This window comes from Eublepharis macularius, chromosome 16 (assembly GCF_028583425.1).
Source record: "Eublepharis macularius isolate TG4126 chromosome 16, MPM_Emac_v1.0, whole genome shotgun sequence".
Classification (NCBI taxonomy): Eukaryota; Metazoa; Chordata; class Lepidosauria; order Squamata; family Eublepharidae; genus Eublepharis; species Eublepharis macularius.
The window spans coordinates 22,431,216-22,445,812 of NC_072805.1; the positions used below are offsets into that span (position 1 = coordinate 22,431,216).

Genomic DNA, 14,597 nt, shown 5'->3' on the forward strand with positions numbered 1-14,597 from the left:
GTGCTGGGGAGTATCAGGCCACAACTTTATCAATTACAGATTCCTCAGGTCTTGGCAACGCATACACGGGGTTGTGTGTGTGTGATAGGTGTGGATGACAGCCAAACTGCTGTCAGCATCTTCCCCAACCTGCCTGTTGGGGAAACTGATGGAAGATGGCTGGTATTAGGGCTGGAGGCAGTGGGATCTGCTATTCCTACACATCGGCATTCTTCTGGGGGCATGGTCAGTGGGGTCAGCACCAATATTGGCTTCCGTGCAAACCCCACCCCCAGCCCCTTCCATCACCTAAATACCAGCAGCCAGTTGTGACAATTATGCTCTAGTTAACAGCACAATCAGATATAAACAGTGTATACTCTTTGCTATGGGGGAAATGAAAACCACAAGCATATTAGCCAATCACAGCCCTGGGTAAATTCCTTCCCAGACCTGTTAATCAGCAACCACAACCACCCCGGGGGGACATAGCAAAGGATGGGCAGCCGCAACAGAAATAAAATCTGAAAACATGGGGTGCAAGAGTGAGTCTTTTCTGGAAAAGAGCTCTGAGTAGGACCAGTGTCCTACTGCCCCTTCTTTTAATAACATAATAACAACATTTGATTTATATACCACCCTTCAGGACAACTTAACAGCCACTCTGAGTGGTTTACAAAGTATGTTATTATTATCCCCACAACATCACCCTGTGAGGTAGATGGGGCTGAGAGAGGTCTGTAGAGCTGTGAAGGACGCAAGGCTTCAAGTGGAGGAGTGGGGATTCAAACCCGGCTCTCCAGATTAGAATCCTGCCGCTCTTAAGAGACTGACCCAAGGTGACCCAGCTGGCTTCAAGTGGAGGAGTGGGGAATCAAACCCGGCTCTCCAGATTAGAGTCCCATCTCTCTTAACCACTACACCAAACCGGCTTTCCTACACCAACATGAGTCATGGACCAGACTGAAAACCAGCAGCCCTCAGGTTTGCTGCCCCCCCCTTTCCAGTCCGTGGGGGCAAGGCTGCAGTAAGCCACTTGAGTGCCTCCTGGCTGACAAGACAGCCAATCCAGGGCCCAAATGCCCAGTCATTTCTCCCCCCACCCCACCCCAAAGCACAAGTGATGCTCCATCTTAATGCTGGGAGCTGGATTTAGCCCCACTAACCTCTGTACAGGAAGGGACAAAGAAGAAGAGCTGAGTAGATGAGCAGAGATTTTGCAGAAGTGCATACTGGAAGAGCTGGTCCTCTATTAAAATTTAACTTCATTTAAATTATTTTGAGGCTCTCTTCCTACTGAATCGAAGCAGTTTTGAAAGCTTTTCATAACAGCCACGAGACACAGAAACTTACTTTCTTACTGAAAGTTGACATTACACTCCCTCCTTCATGTGTTCTGTGTAACTGTACAAAGACTGCACTCTCATAAATGGCCCATATGACTAGGGACTCTGCTTGAGTCTCTATCCTCCTAAATGGTTCATACGACTAGAGTCCCCAATCATGTATATGGTTTGTACATGCGGAGGCTCTTTCACAACTTATCCAAACTTGTGTAGGTGGAAAGATAAGGCCAGTGAGCACAGTCTTGCCCTCCCGTACATGCATTTAGTTCGCACATGTGTACATATTCTTACATCTAGTGTTTAGAACACCTATAACATTGAGAGAACTGGTGTCGCTTAAGGTTTTTTTTTAAGTTATCTTTCGGCAAAACCCAACGGCTCACCAAAATTCTGAAATTTTCTCCTCACCAAACATGATCAAGAACAAGCCTATTTCCATATGCCCTGGTTTTGCTAACTGGTGAACAATGTGGCATGCATTGGAAAGAAAAAAAACAATAAACGGTTCCTAAGCTATCCAAACACACAAATAATGTGCATTCTTCTGATAAAATACTTATTCGAAAACTAAGGAAGTGGTTTTAGGCTGCTGGGCAGACTGGATGCAAGAACAAATGGCTCTTCCTGCTTTTTAAATGGGTCAAGGGTTATGATGAAACTTACAGCGTGATCAGTAAAGGAGAAAAATGGTACAGCTGTTTCTCAAAATGTGTTTATGAGGTAACACAGCTTCATAGAACCAACAATACAATTTCACAGTACACAAACCAAATGAACAAGGTTGTTAATCTGGGTAACAGTCATTGTTATTTATTTATTATTTTGCTTCCTTTATATCCCAGCTTTCTCTCCAATGAGGACCCAAAGTGGCATACATCATTCTCCACTCCACCATTTTTCCCCCCTCACAACAAACCCTGTGAGGTAGGTTAGGCTGAGAGTTTTTGTGACTGACCCAAAGCCATCCCAGCAACCTTCCATAGCAAAACAGGGAACCGAACCCTAGTTTGTCACTGTAGCACTGGCTCTCATTATTATTTAAACAACATCACAGTAAAAATAAGAGTGAATAAGAGTTAACTCTTTATTACACATCTCTTTCGAGTGTCTACTTTAAGCAGGATCAGCAGAGCATAAAAATGGAATACTGATATATTGAACACAGACAACACAGGCTTTAGGACCAACCTCGGAGAGGCATGTTCAGGGTCCTCAGCAGGCTATCCCCAAGCATGCTTAAGTCTCCCCCTGGCTAGTTTTGTGATTTAAAGCCTTCCTAGCCTTATGGAGGAAAAGCTGCAGAACATTTAGCTTTTCCTCCAATGGGCATGAAGGAAACAGGTCAGGGGGAGACCGGATTGCCCTAAAATGAAGCCCAAGGCGGAAGGGTTATGATGGCCACTCACCAAATCGTGGTGTCAATTAGATGCACAGCCTGCTTTTATTAAAAAGCCACTGACAGACTGTTTATGGCTCTCCAAGTATCTTGCCTAGCTTGGCTCCTATTACTGTCTTAAAGAAAAGTAACTACGTTCTTCCTGCCACACATCATATTGTATGCAGAGGTTGGGAGGAGGGGCACGTGCAAAGAGACTGTCTATGCAATCCTAAAAACACTTTCCGGGGATTAAGTCCCATTTCTTAGACCTGAATAGGATTCTGAGTAGACTTGCTTAAGATTGCAATCTGTGACTTCTCATCAAGGGTTTTTAATCAAATCCCCACAAGTAAATTAAGCAAGGGAAAAAAGCTGCACCACAGAAAATCCAGAGGGAAAGCAAACCCTGAATCCCTTGCCCAGATTTTTTAAACTTCATTTCTATGCCGCCTTCCTCCCCAGTGGTGACCCAAAGCAGTTTACATTATTCTCCTCCCCTCCATTTTATCTCCACAACTCTGTGAGGTAAGTTAGGCTGACGTGTTTGTGACTGGCCTAAAATCACCCAGCAAGCTTCCATGGCAGAGCAGGGATTCGAACCCAGGTCTCCCAGATCCTAGTCTGATACACTAACCACTACACCAGATTGGTACACTAACCACTACACCAGATTGGTTCTCTACAAGATGCTGCCCCAAGGTTCCCTGGAGAGGGAAAACTGGGATCATATCTTTGAGGTTTTCCAAAACAGACTAGGAATTTTAATTGCAAGTAGCTCAGGCAGCTGTCTGTATTGCCTATTCGACTCACCCTAAGGAATTTCTTGATGTTTTCATAACAATCTATTATTTCTCTCAGTAACCCCATCCAGGAGACAGGCACACCAAAATCAATGTGAAACTAATGTTAACTCAGGTCCCTTGCATTTCTACAGGAAATAAATACAACCAACATTCTCTGGTTTGGGGATAGTATAACTTTCCTCTTCCATTATCTGGTGAAACTAGACAAACTAGACAATTTCACTGACTGTTCCCATTTAGAGCGACTAGAATACCACAATGACCTCCAGATCATACATGCTTGCTCAATTTATCCTCTGTATTACATGGTACTTCCTTTGTCAGCTACAACCCTGGTATCTTAAAAAAGGAGAGAAACGTTTTGCCTTGGGGACTAGATTCAATGTATTTCAGAATACACCCAGCAGTAAAAGGTAGTCAGGTGGGTAAATGCCTCTCTGATTATAACATTTTCTTCTGCGAATAAGTGACTGAAAAGTTAATTATTAGGAAAAAATATGAAGCTAGGTGGGCTGAGTTAGCACACAGTGCTGAAAGCTACCTATCAGTTATTTCCTAATTTTCAAGAGCTTGACCTAAACAATCTCTTTCGTATAGCAATCTGAATCCTGATACTTGAGTTTTATTTTTAAAGGGATGTGAAAATCCACATTTTATTGTGGTTATTCCCTTCCCTACTTTAGAAGGCTTGAATTATCAATATTAAAATTCCTTTTCTAACCACTACATAAACTACCATCCTCTGTTGCACAGCTATGAAACTATTATCAAAAGGAATTATCTATTATGAAATTCTGGCTCTTGATACAAGGTTCTCCCTACCAGTTCTCTCTTTCGCGCCCTGAATTTTCTCCACAGCCTTTATTTAGACAACTTTGGCAGGTGTTCATAAACTGGTCTCTAAGGTAAAGCACAAAGACTTGCCAAAATAGCTAAAAGAGTAATTCAATAAGTAACGCTTGAACAAATCTGGCAAAAGATGAATCTCATCTACTGACCCACAGTGATATTGTAAGGCACAGATTGAACCAATCTGAACAAACTTTGGTGTGTGGGGAAGCAGGCATGAGATTGTTTCATCATCTTCCTTGGTGATCTCCCCATCCAAGTACCGAACCTGCTTAGTTTCCGAGATCTGACGAGATAGGGTTATACCATGCCAGTTTCCCTCCCTTTAGATCATTCTACCACCTCAGTATTCCATTACTTAATATAGCTGCATGTGGAAGGTGGGCCACAGTAACAGCATTAAAGGTGGAAGAGTGTGTTAAAGGAAGAAGGGTGTATTACTGAGATCCTACTGTTCCTCTGAGTTGCTCAGGGTAGCGCTGCCCAGACCATGAGAGAATGCAACTGGCCCAAGGTCACCCAATGAAGTTCATCACAGAGTAGGGATTTGAACCCAGGCCTCCATAGGGCTCTCAAGACACCATAACTCAGGGTTTCAGTATTTTGAAGACTGCTGTTGAAGAATAAGCAAATAGGGGAAGTATGTATTTCTTAGTATGGAATAATTCTGTACTCATAAACTTGACTTTGTGGAATGGCCTGACTGAAAAGGTCAGGAAAGCCCACACACGTCTATCACTTTGCAGAAGACACAAACCACAAATGTCCAGAAGGGCATCTTTTTAAATCAAGGGATTAGAACTGTAGTAGAATGGACCGCTTATATAAGGGAGAGGATTGTAGTCTATTGTAAATGAAATCACCTTCCTTTTAGTGCACTATCTTCTACCATTGTACTTCACTTTCTACATCTTGTAATGCTTGCCCTTCTGTATTTTTATTGGAAGTTTTTATTTATTGGAAATGATTTTTATATTTTGAAATCTGCTTTAAGTCTCAGCGAGATAGGCTGAATATAAATAAAGTTAAAGGTTTGGATTTGATTATTGTAGCTAAAAAAAAATCATACCGACTTTGAATTGTTGTATGTATTCGAGTATAAGACTCCCAAAATGGGGTCTCCCAGAGATCACAAAAGATCTCTGTCTAGATCTTGCTCTAGATAGAGATGGCCCCATGATATTATGGTACCCAGGGCCAAATGGCAGCCCCACAGTGGAAGATACTCTAATCATTGACAGGTCACTGCCCTTTATTGATATCCCAAAGATAGCTCTATAACACCAGAGCTAAAAGGCTTTTGACAGAAACGAGATGGAGGAAAAACTGCAACAATCATCTCCTTGCACCTAGGGTTGCCAACATCCAAGTGGGTCCTGGAGGTCTCCTGGAATTATAACAGCCTTCAAAGATCAGTTCCCCTGATGAAAATGGCAGCTTTGGAGGGCATATTCTATGGCACTGAAGAGCTTAATCTCCAAACTCCACCCTTCCCAGGCACTGCCCCCGAATCTCCACAAAATGCCCAAGCTGGGGTTGGCAATCCTACTTGCCTCTCATCCCAAGAGCCATCAACCTGCTTGCGGGGAGGGCGGAATATAAATACAATAAAATAAATAAATAAATCAAAGCACCCTAGCCTTCGAGCACCTACACGAAACAGTTTGGCAAGGAATGGCCACAGCTGTTCGTAAAAACAAACTGACAAAAGCCGGGGAACTCTGGTTCCACCAGATGCACACAAACACCCATTCCTCACTGGGGACAGGCCAGTACTGAAGCCTCCACTAGCATCCCAATATCTAAAGCAGTAACACAAGGTGCGGTCAGCCTGACATTTGATCTTCAGGTCACGTTTGCATTGCAGTCATTCTAAAGAATGCAGGTTTTTGTTCTTTGAAAGAGTCAACCTGATCATTATTTCCATTACTCGGCCCCTAAAACAGTGGAAAGTGTGCAAAACAGAAGCACAAGATTAAAAGTCCATTGTTCCTTGTTGCAAATCTCCCTCACTGCCCCTGGGGGAGAGGGGCTGGAACAATAGCCTTACTCTTGCAACTTCCCACTAAGTATTTGAATATCAAATCTCCCTCCAAGATTGAAATCCTGTGGTGTTAATTCTGAAACAGCCTAGGAATGTGGTGGGCCTCAGCACTGGGCTGTAATGATTATCTTCAGCGATCTGCTAAAGCAAAACTATGTTCCCATTCCGAATTTCTTCTGAAATGATATCTTGCTTTCCTCCCCCCAGCACCCGCCGCCATTCAAGTGCTGGAGGCAAAGCAGCAAGATTCAAGTCCAGACTCCAGATATCTGATGAAGGGAGATCTGACTCTCAAAAGCTTATCGCCTGAAAATCTTGATGGTTTTTATGGCGCTACCAGACTCAAAACTTGCTCTTCCACTGCAAACCAACACAGCTACCCATCTGAAACTATCTTCAGGGAGGCAAAGCAGTTCATTCCTACAAGCAGAGATCAGTTACCTGCTTCAAAAGCCACAGAAGATCAGCGATCAATATAAACACCTGTCACATGATATACCGGATCCAGCACTTTTGCTAGAAAAGCATATTAAGGAAGCTGCAAAAAAACGCTTTCCACAAACGTAGTCTAGCCTGGAAGATGGCCCCCTATCCTGAAATAGCCGATCTGGCCACCTGGATCCATACCATGGGAACATCAAGACTTGACTACTGTAATGCACTGTACATAGGACTTCTCTCTAAGTTAACGCAGAGACTCCAGTTCATGCAGAGCGCTGCAGCGTGGCTATTATTGGGAACTAGGAGCACCATGAATATTACTCCCATTCTACAGCCACTTCACTGGCTACCTATCAGTTACTAAGCCCAATTCAAGGTATTGGCTAGCACTCTTCACAGCCTTGGTCCATCCTATCTACAGGACCAACTCTCTCCTTATATTCCACCACGGCAGCTTCGCTCATCTGAACAGGGCCGTCTGCAGGTGCCAACTTGCACATGGGCAAAATCAACAACTGCCTGTAATGTGCATTCTCTGTGGTGGCCCCCACCTTGTGGAATGGTCTACTTGAGGAGCTTAGGAAAGCTTCCACTCTCTTGGCCTTCCGCCAACGATGCGAAACTGATTTATTCAAGAGGGCTTTTTACACAGATGGGAGGGCTGTACCGTAAAGAAGTGGTCTCAAGAGATCCATCAGTAGAGGGAAAGGGAACTCATCAGTAAAGGGATAAGGAAGAACCACAAATTTTACTACTATTGCTGTAAATTTTGAGGGACCATACACTTCACCACTTCTGCTATACGTATAATCTTACTGGGTAGCTCCTATGTTGTTTAATATGTCATTCGCGGAATTGCTTATGCTCTATTTCAACATTATTTCAGCTCTGGATTTCTGCTGGTTTTTAAATCTTTGCAAATCTGCATGTATATATAATATAACCATTACATGTTTGCTGAAATGCCTTTGATATTGACTATAATGACTTGCATTGTGTAATCTACCTTGAGCCTCAGTGAGAAAGGCGGACTATAAACAATGTAAATTGTACAGAGCATATATATTTGCACCTTGTCTTAAATACGTGCCTGATATACTAACAGTGCAATCCTAAGAAGAGTTACTGCAGTCTAAGCCCATTGAAATCAATGGGCTTAAACTGGAGTAACTCTCCTTAGGATTGCAGTGTTAATTTGACTATGTACCAAGCAAAGGGTGGAAGGGTATTATTATTTCACAATGAGCTGTAGTGACCTTGTTATTATTGTCGTTGTTTCTGTTGTTTCTTATTAGTGTTGTTTAATTGTAAAAATTCCAAAAATAAAAAGTTAAAAAACAACAACAATGTAAATAAATAAAAATGTTGGTCACAGGGTAGCCAAAAAATGGGCAGCGCCATGAAAATGAAAGCTATAGATTCCTTCTTGCTTTAATCACTCTGGGCTCCCGCCTGGTCTCAGAACCCTCAACCAATGTGGTCAGTGCTACTGTTAGCCGATCCCACTGCAGTCCCCTTGCCCTCTTCCATCCCATGCCTCCCAGCCCTCTATATGTTTGGACCCTATCTATTATTATTATTTATTATATTTATATCCCGCCCTCTCCGCAAGCCAGCTCAGGGTGGGTAGAATAGCAATGTGCAGCACTGTGCAATCTAGAGTAGAATAGCAATGTGCAGCACTGTGCAATCTAGAGTAGAATAGCAATGTGCAGCACTGTGCAATCTAGAGTAGAATAGCAATGTGCAGCACTGTGCAATCTAGAGTAGAATAGCAATGTGCAATTGGGAAGGGAGGGCGCAGAAAAGGCCACAGACTGTCATGAAAGTGACTGTATCCCTTCTATCTTTTCTGTGCATGCAAGAGAAACAGCGCAAGCTATTTCTCGATACGATTTCAAAGGCAAATTAATTATAACTGTGCACCCTGTCTATTGTACATTCCTTTGCTCCATATGCACTCTCGTATTTTGTCAAACATTTTATTAAAGTTCTGTGAGTTGTTGCAGCCCCACACTAAGTACGTTCTGCTTTCCACTAGACCCAATCCTTTATGAAGACCAACTGTCCACTGCGCTAGTGCCCATTGTGGTGTGTGTTCCTCCTGAATAATCTCCAATCATTTTCACCCTATTTGAACATGTAGATTACCACTCATTTGTGCTCTTTCTGCCAGACAGCAAACTGTTCCCTGTTATCACTTCCTGCAAAAACTTTGATATGTGGTTCCACTTAAGAGCATGCACATGAAGCATGTTTCATGTACGTTGCTCATTTGCCTAAGTTATTTTGAGCGCACAATTTGGATTTCCTTAGCAGGATTTTTACTACCTAAGTTGATTCTGATAGCTAAAAACCTTTACAATCAAAAGTAGAACAACTAGATAAGAGTTGAGTTCCTGAATCTACATTTTATTAAGGGGTCCAATCAGGCTGCCCAGGCTAAATAATAAAACAGGATTCGTAGAAAAATTCTTACAGGAAACTTGCAAACACAGTCAAGTTCAAGATAAATGCATGAAGCGCCTTCTAGTTAATCATGCGCACCCTGTAGTAGTAGCTATTTAAAAATTCTAGTATCTCAAAGGTGCATTACCAGAAGACAAGCAATGCTTTGTTCAGAAGGACATTTAAATGGTGGAAGACTCTTTTCTCAGAGCCAAACTACAAGTGACGCCTTACACAGGTTGGACACTTGTCAGCTTCCCTCAAGTTTTGATGGGAAATGTAGGCGCCCTGGTTTTACAGCTTGGCTCTCCATTACAGCTGCAAGACCAGGGCCGATTCCAGACGGCCCTCTGCCTCCCGAAACGTTGCACGTCGTCGCGCGGAAAACGCGAAATATCGCATTTTCTCGCACGAGTTTTGCGCGACCTCGCGATATTTCGCGTTTTCCGTGCGACGACGCGCAACGTTTCAGGAGGCAGAGGGCCGTCTGGAATCGGCCCAGGATGCCTACATTTCCCATCAAAACTTGAGGGAAGCCAACTAGTGTCCAACCTGTGTAAGACGTCACTTGTAGTCTGGCTCTTAGAAAAGCCACTATGTAGTAGTTAGAGCACTGATCTATGACTAAGGAAGCTTAAATCTCTGCTCTGCCATGAAACCCAACAAGTGACCCTAATGCAACTCACAGGTTTGCTGTGAGGATAAAATGGTGGAAGAACATTAAATATGCTGTCCTGAGCTCCCTAGAAAGAGGGTGGGATAAAAATAATTTTTTTGCAGTAACACTGGTGCAACCCAGATCCTGAACACACATGGGGGACTGGTGCAGATACAACATCACAATCTCTTTAGCTTGGGGGCTTTTCACACAGAACTTTCCCCACCATTTTGGGGTCGACGTGCTGCAATTTTTCCTCTGAGATCCCTCCCATACTCATCTTTCATTTATTGTCTTTTCATGATGTCTTCGCCGTTTCTTTGTACCATCTCAAATAGGATCAAATGTGATTTGGAAATGCACAGAGAAATGAGGAGAACATGGAAAGGTGACGAATGGAAAATGTGGACATGAGGAAAATTGCTGCAGGTTGATATCCAAATAGAGGGAAAAGCTCCGTGTGAAAAGACCCTAGGGTAAGAGCTTGGGAAAGGGCTGCAGAATCGGTGCACTTTCTTCCCCCTCTCCAACTGCTAACCTTTCAAGTTCAGACTCTCTACTGGGTTTCAACTGCTGATCAAGAAAGGGGGCCATGATTCAGTAGTAGAGCATCTGCTTGGCAGGCAGAAGATCGCAGGTTCAATCCCCAGCATCTCCAGTTAAAAGGACCAGACAGAAGGTGTGTGAAACACCTCTGCCTGAGACCTTCAAGAGCCACTTGAGTAGACAACACTGACCTCAATGGACCAATGGTCTGGTTGAGTATAGGGCAGCTTCAGCAGAACCTTAAATAGCATTAAGGTCATCGCAGACATGAACCTTAACCACGGAGTTAGAGCCACCAAGTGAAAGGTAGAGGGTGAAATTTCCCTAGAGAGGACAAAGAGGTGATCCGTCAGCCCACTATCCATTTCTTAACCACAGCCATGGAATCCTAAGTCAATGGATTTAGAAAAGTGTCACTCTGCTTAGAACTACACTCCAAGTTCCCACCCTCAAAGTATGCAACATAAAACTAGAAATGAGCGGACCTTTTCATTTTGGGAAAATGAAACAAGTCAACAGAAGATGTGGCTGTTTTGAATGTGTCAGAACCAAGCCTCGGAGCAGAGTACATTTTAGAATTTAAGCTCATTTCACTCCATCCTTCCTCCACCGATTGGCCATAACAGGAAGTCTGGCCTAGGTAGGTTAGCATTACATGCAGAGGAAATGAACAGCTAAACTGGCTAACAGACCTCCAAGCAGTTCTGTGGCCGCACATGTTGATCCTCTTGTGTGACCACAGAAACCAAACTCTAAATACTCAACTGAAGAGACACACAATGGCGCGCCCAAGTCGTCCCATGGGTCAGAACTGAAACTGTCTATTTTAGAACCAAAAAAAAGTGTACTTTTGCAAGGTTAGTCAAACTAACTTTCTCAAGGCACATTGCTGTCATGCCTGGACATGATGAGCTTTTAGTACAGGGGTTCCCAATCCCAACCTTGTTGAGCTGGTGGTCATTTTGGAAATTTTGAGAATACAACGATACAACAAAATGACTGTCATGGGGGCCGGGTCTAATCACAAAACATTTGGGACTTCCACAACATGTTAGAAGGTTGTGAGCTCAGTATCCTGCAATGGTGCAGGCAACCGCTTCTGAATGGGTGATCCCCTTAGACTCAAAGATGCTGCCTCCTGGCTCTTCAGAATTACCTCCTGTTCCATTAAGATGGAAGAAAGCCAGAATTGATTCTTTGTTTTAGGAAAGATGTTAGTGGACGACTGGCAGAACATCAGTGGGCACCACCCGCAAGCACCATGCTAAAGATCACTGTTCTAGTAACTTAGGTTGCAAGATTTGGCCAGAGGCGGCATTTAAAAGCCAGAATCTTTTCTGCTATGGCCAAACTACTGAGTCCTGACAAACAACTTACCAATAAAACATGTGACAATAGGGGCTATAGGAGAGCTTAGACCATCAACAACCAAAGCAATTGGTTACAATAGGTGGATGGGAAGGTAGAAGTGGGAAAGTGAGAAAAACGATATGGAAAAATAGCACAAAATATCTGATTTTGTGGTCAGGAGAGTCTCGATCAGCCAGGCATACCATAGAGTTTCCAGTGATTTCTAGAGCTACCACCATTACTTCCAGGTTTTCCCCATAAGTGTCGTCATTGTACTTGCAACACTCCCACCATGTCCCTTCTCCCAACCCTCCTGCCAGTTGCCAGGCAATCCTATTTCCCTTTCATGGTAGAGCATGCACAGAAGGCTGAAGTTTGTACCCAGAGAGTTAGATCTGAACAAGGCCTAAATTAGTCGATTTGGCACGTCCTAATAAAAGGTATTATATGGATTTCAGTCTTGTTTTTAATTAGATAGTTAGGGACCAACAAATTACTGGTGAGGCTGGCTTAAACCAGCATGAGAATCAGATGATGCTGCAAACACACCTAACACAGAGCAATCATGCAAATGTTCACCTCTTTTTCCATAAGGTTTGAAGCAATTAATTTTAGCCTTTGGTGGCAGGGAGGAAGAGTCAGGGCTCATTTCAAGGGGGAACGCACCGGAACGCAGTTCCAGCAGTTCCCCAAAGAGGTCACATAAGGTGGCCCTACCCACCTGGCTCTCGGCCATTTTGGGCCCGTTTTAGCCTGGATTGGGGCCAAAATGGCCTGGATCGGGCCTCTGATGGGTGGTGGATCACTCTCCCACTCAGCAGTGGCCCAATCTTGACCATTTTGGGCCCCTTTTTGGCCTTCAGCCCCTTTTTGCCATTTTGGGCCCAATTTCAGCCCTGAATGGCCAGGATTGGGTCCAAAACAGCCAGGACAGGGGATGTCAGGGGGTGTGGCATATGCAAATCAGTTATGCCAATGACACACTTCTGGTGATGGCAAGGGGCGTGTCATATGCTAATGGTTATGCTAATGAGTTATGCTAATAAGTTCCTCCCGCTCTTTTTCTACTAAATGAACCCTGGTCAGAAGTAAGCATTTGTAGCAACACAGCAAGGGAACCTTTCCTCTGAAAGTTGAAGAATTGGCAAGATTTGCAAACTGCAGCAGAAAAAAAATTGAGCACTTGCTAAGATGAATTATTAAAGCCACAATCACATGGCAAACTATAGAGTATTCAAGACATACATAAGCATGACTGAAATTATTTGCACACTTTCCCCAGAACAAGTCTGAATGAAGTCAGCAGGACTTACTTCAGAGTAAACAGGACAAGGACTGAGCTCCTAGAATGCCAACAAGATTTATCAATTTGAACAATGTTTGTTATGTCACTATTGCCTTAGAACATCTAATGTATTATAAACATAACCCCTAATGCCGTTATGGAACAGGTGTCACAGACACAGAAAGAATTTGCAATAGCTTGAAAACTAACTGGATTTGGGCACTGCATTTCCTTATTATTAGTGACAAATTTTCACTAGTACTAAGCAACAGAGGCAGTAGAAACCCTGATACATTTGTGGAGCTCAGCTGTGCAAAAGGAACAGGAAATGGTTGCTTTGTTCTGTATTAAGACCTAAAGCTGCTTCTACTGGAGGCTTGACTTTATTTATAAACTGCCCTAACCCTAGGGTTGCCAGAACTGCCTCAGTAAGTGCTGGGAAATTTTGAGGACAGTGCTGGGGAGGGAATTTGGCATCACTTTCAGGATTCTAGGAATTTTCCTCAGTCTCTATGGTGGAGACATGGGGAAATTCCTAGATTCCTAGAGCATCAGTTTGGAGGCCATTTTCCAGCCATTTAATCTCCCGCTCCTCAGTTTCTCAAGGGTGGGGAACAGGGGCTGAGGGTGCAGGTTTACCCACCTGAAGCAGGCAAACAGCAGACCTATCTATCCCAAAGAGATGAACAATACTCCTCCTAACCTGTCTACTTATTCTAAAATAGGACTAAGATTCAAGAAATGTGAATTATTTTTAAGTTTGAAAAATGCTGCTCTGATTAATTGGAAAAGTACCATTTAATCTATTGAAAACAATTTTATTGAATAGATAAAAGAGCCCTGATTCTAACAGAACAGACAGAAACAGAGAGCTGGATGGACACCCAAGGATCATCTAGTCCAACCCTCTGCACAATGCAGGAAATTCACAGCTACCTCCCCGCCCCCACTCTCCCAGTTCCCACTGCTCTATGGCCAGAGGAAAACAAAAAACCTCCAGGGCTCTGTGTAACAGAAACACTGTTTTCCATGTCCTGGGTAGAAGGTCCAGTGAATCAAACCAAGTGCAAGTTTGCACTGTCATGAATCATCCATTAAGGCAGAAGTAAGGAAATGACTGTTCAGGAAAAACAAAAAAGTGGCTTATTTTCGCCCTCTTTTCCATTGCTTGGCTGATGAACTTAAGCCTAAGATCATTTATGCTTCTGAGATGCAATGTCAGGCCACATTTATCAAAGCATAAACAGGTGTGTAGCTACCGCCAGCTTGCTTGGCAGCAATGCCTCTTTTCGTTCTGTTGCAAAAATGCACATATGGGGGGAAGCGGAGAACCACAGCGATAAGATTCTAAATGTGTACTGTAACACGTGAAGCCTATTGGCCGTCTTATTTCTCCTTTTTTGTGAATCCTTTGTTGAGTAATACAAGAAAAGGGCAGTGTAAGGAGCTTCTCCAGCGAGGCTCCTTCAC

General features: G+C 43.4%; 1 protein-coding gene across 1 annotated transcript in view; it reads right to left on the reverse strand.

Moving 5' to 3' along the window:
* Positions 1–14,597, reverse strand: part of PLCG2 (phospholipase C gamma 2) — an 85,990-nt gene that overhangs the window by 51,486 nt on the left and 19,907 nt on the right. The gene's annotated exons all lie outside the window — the stretch shown is intronic.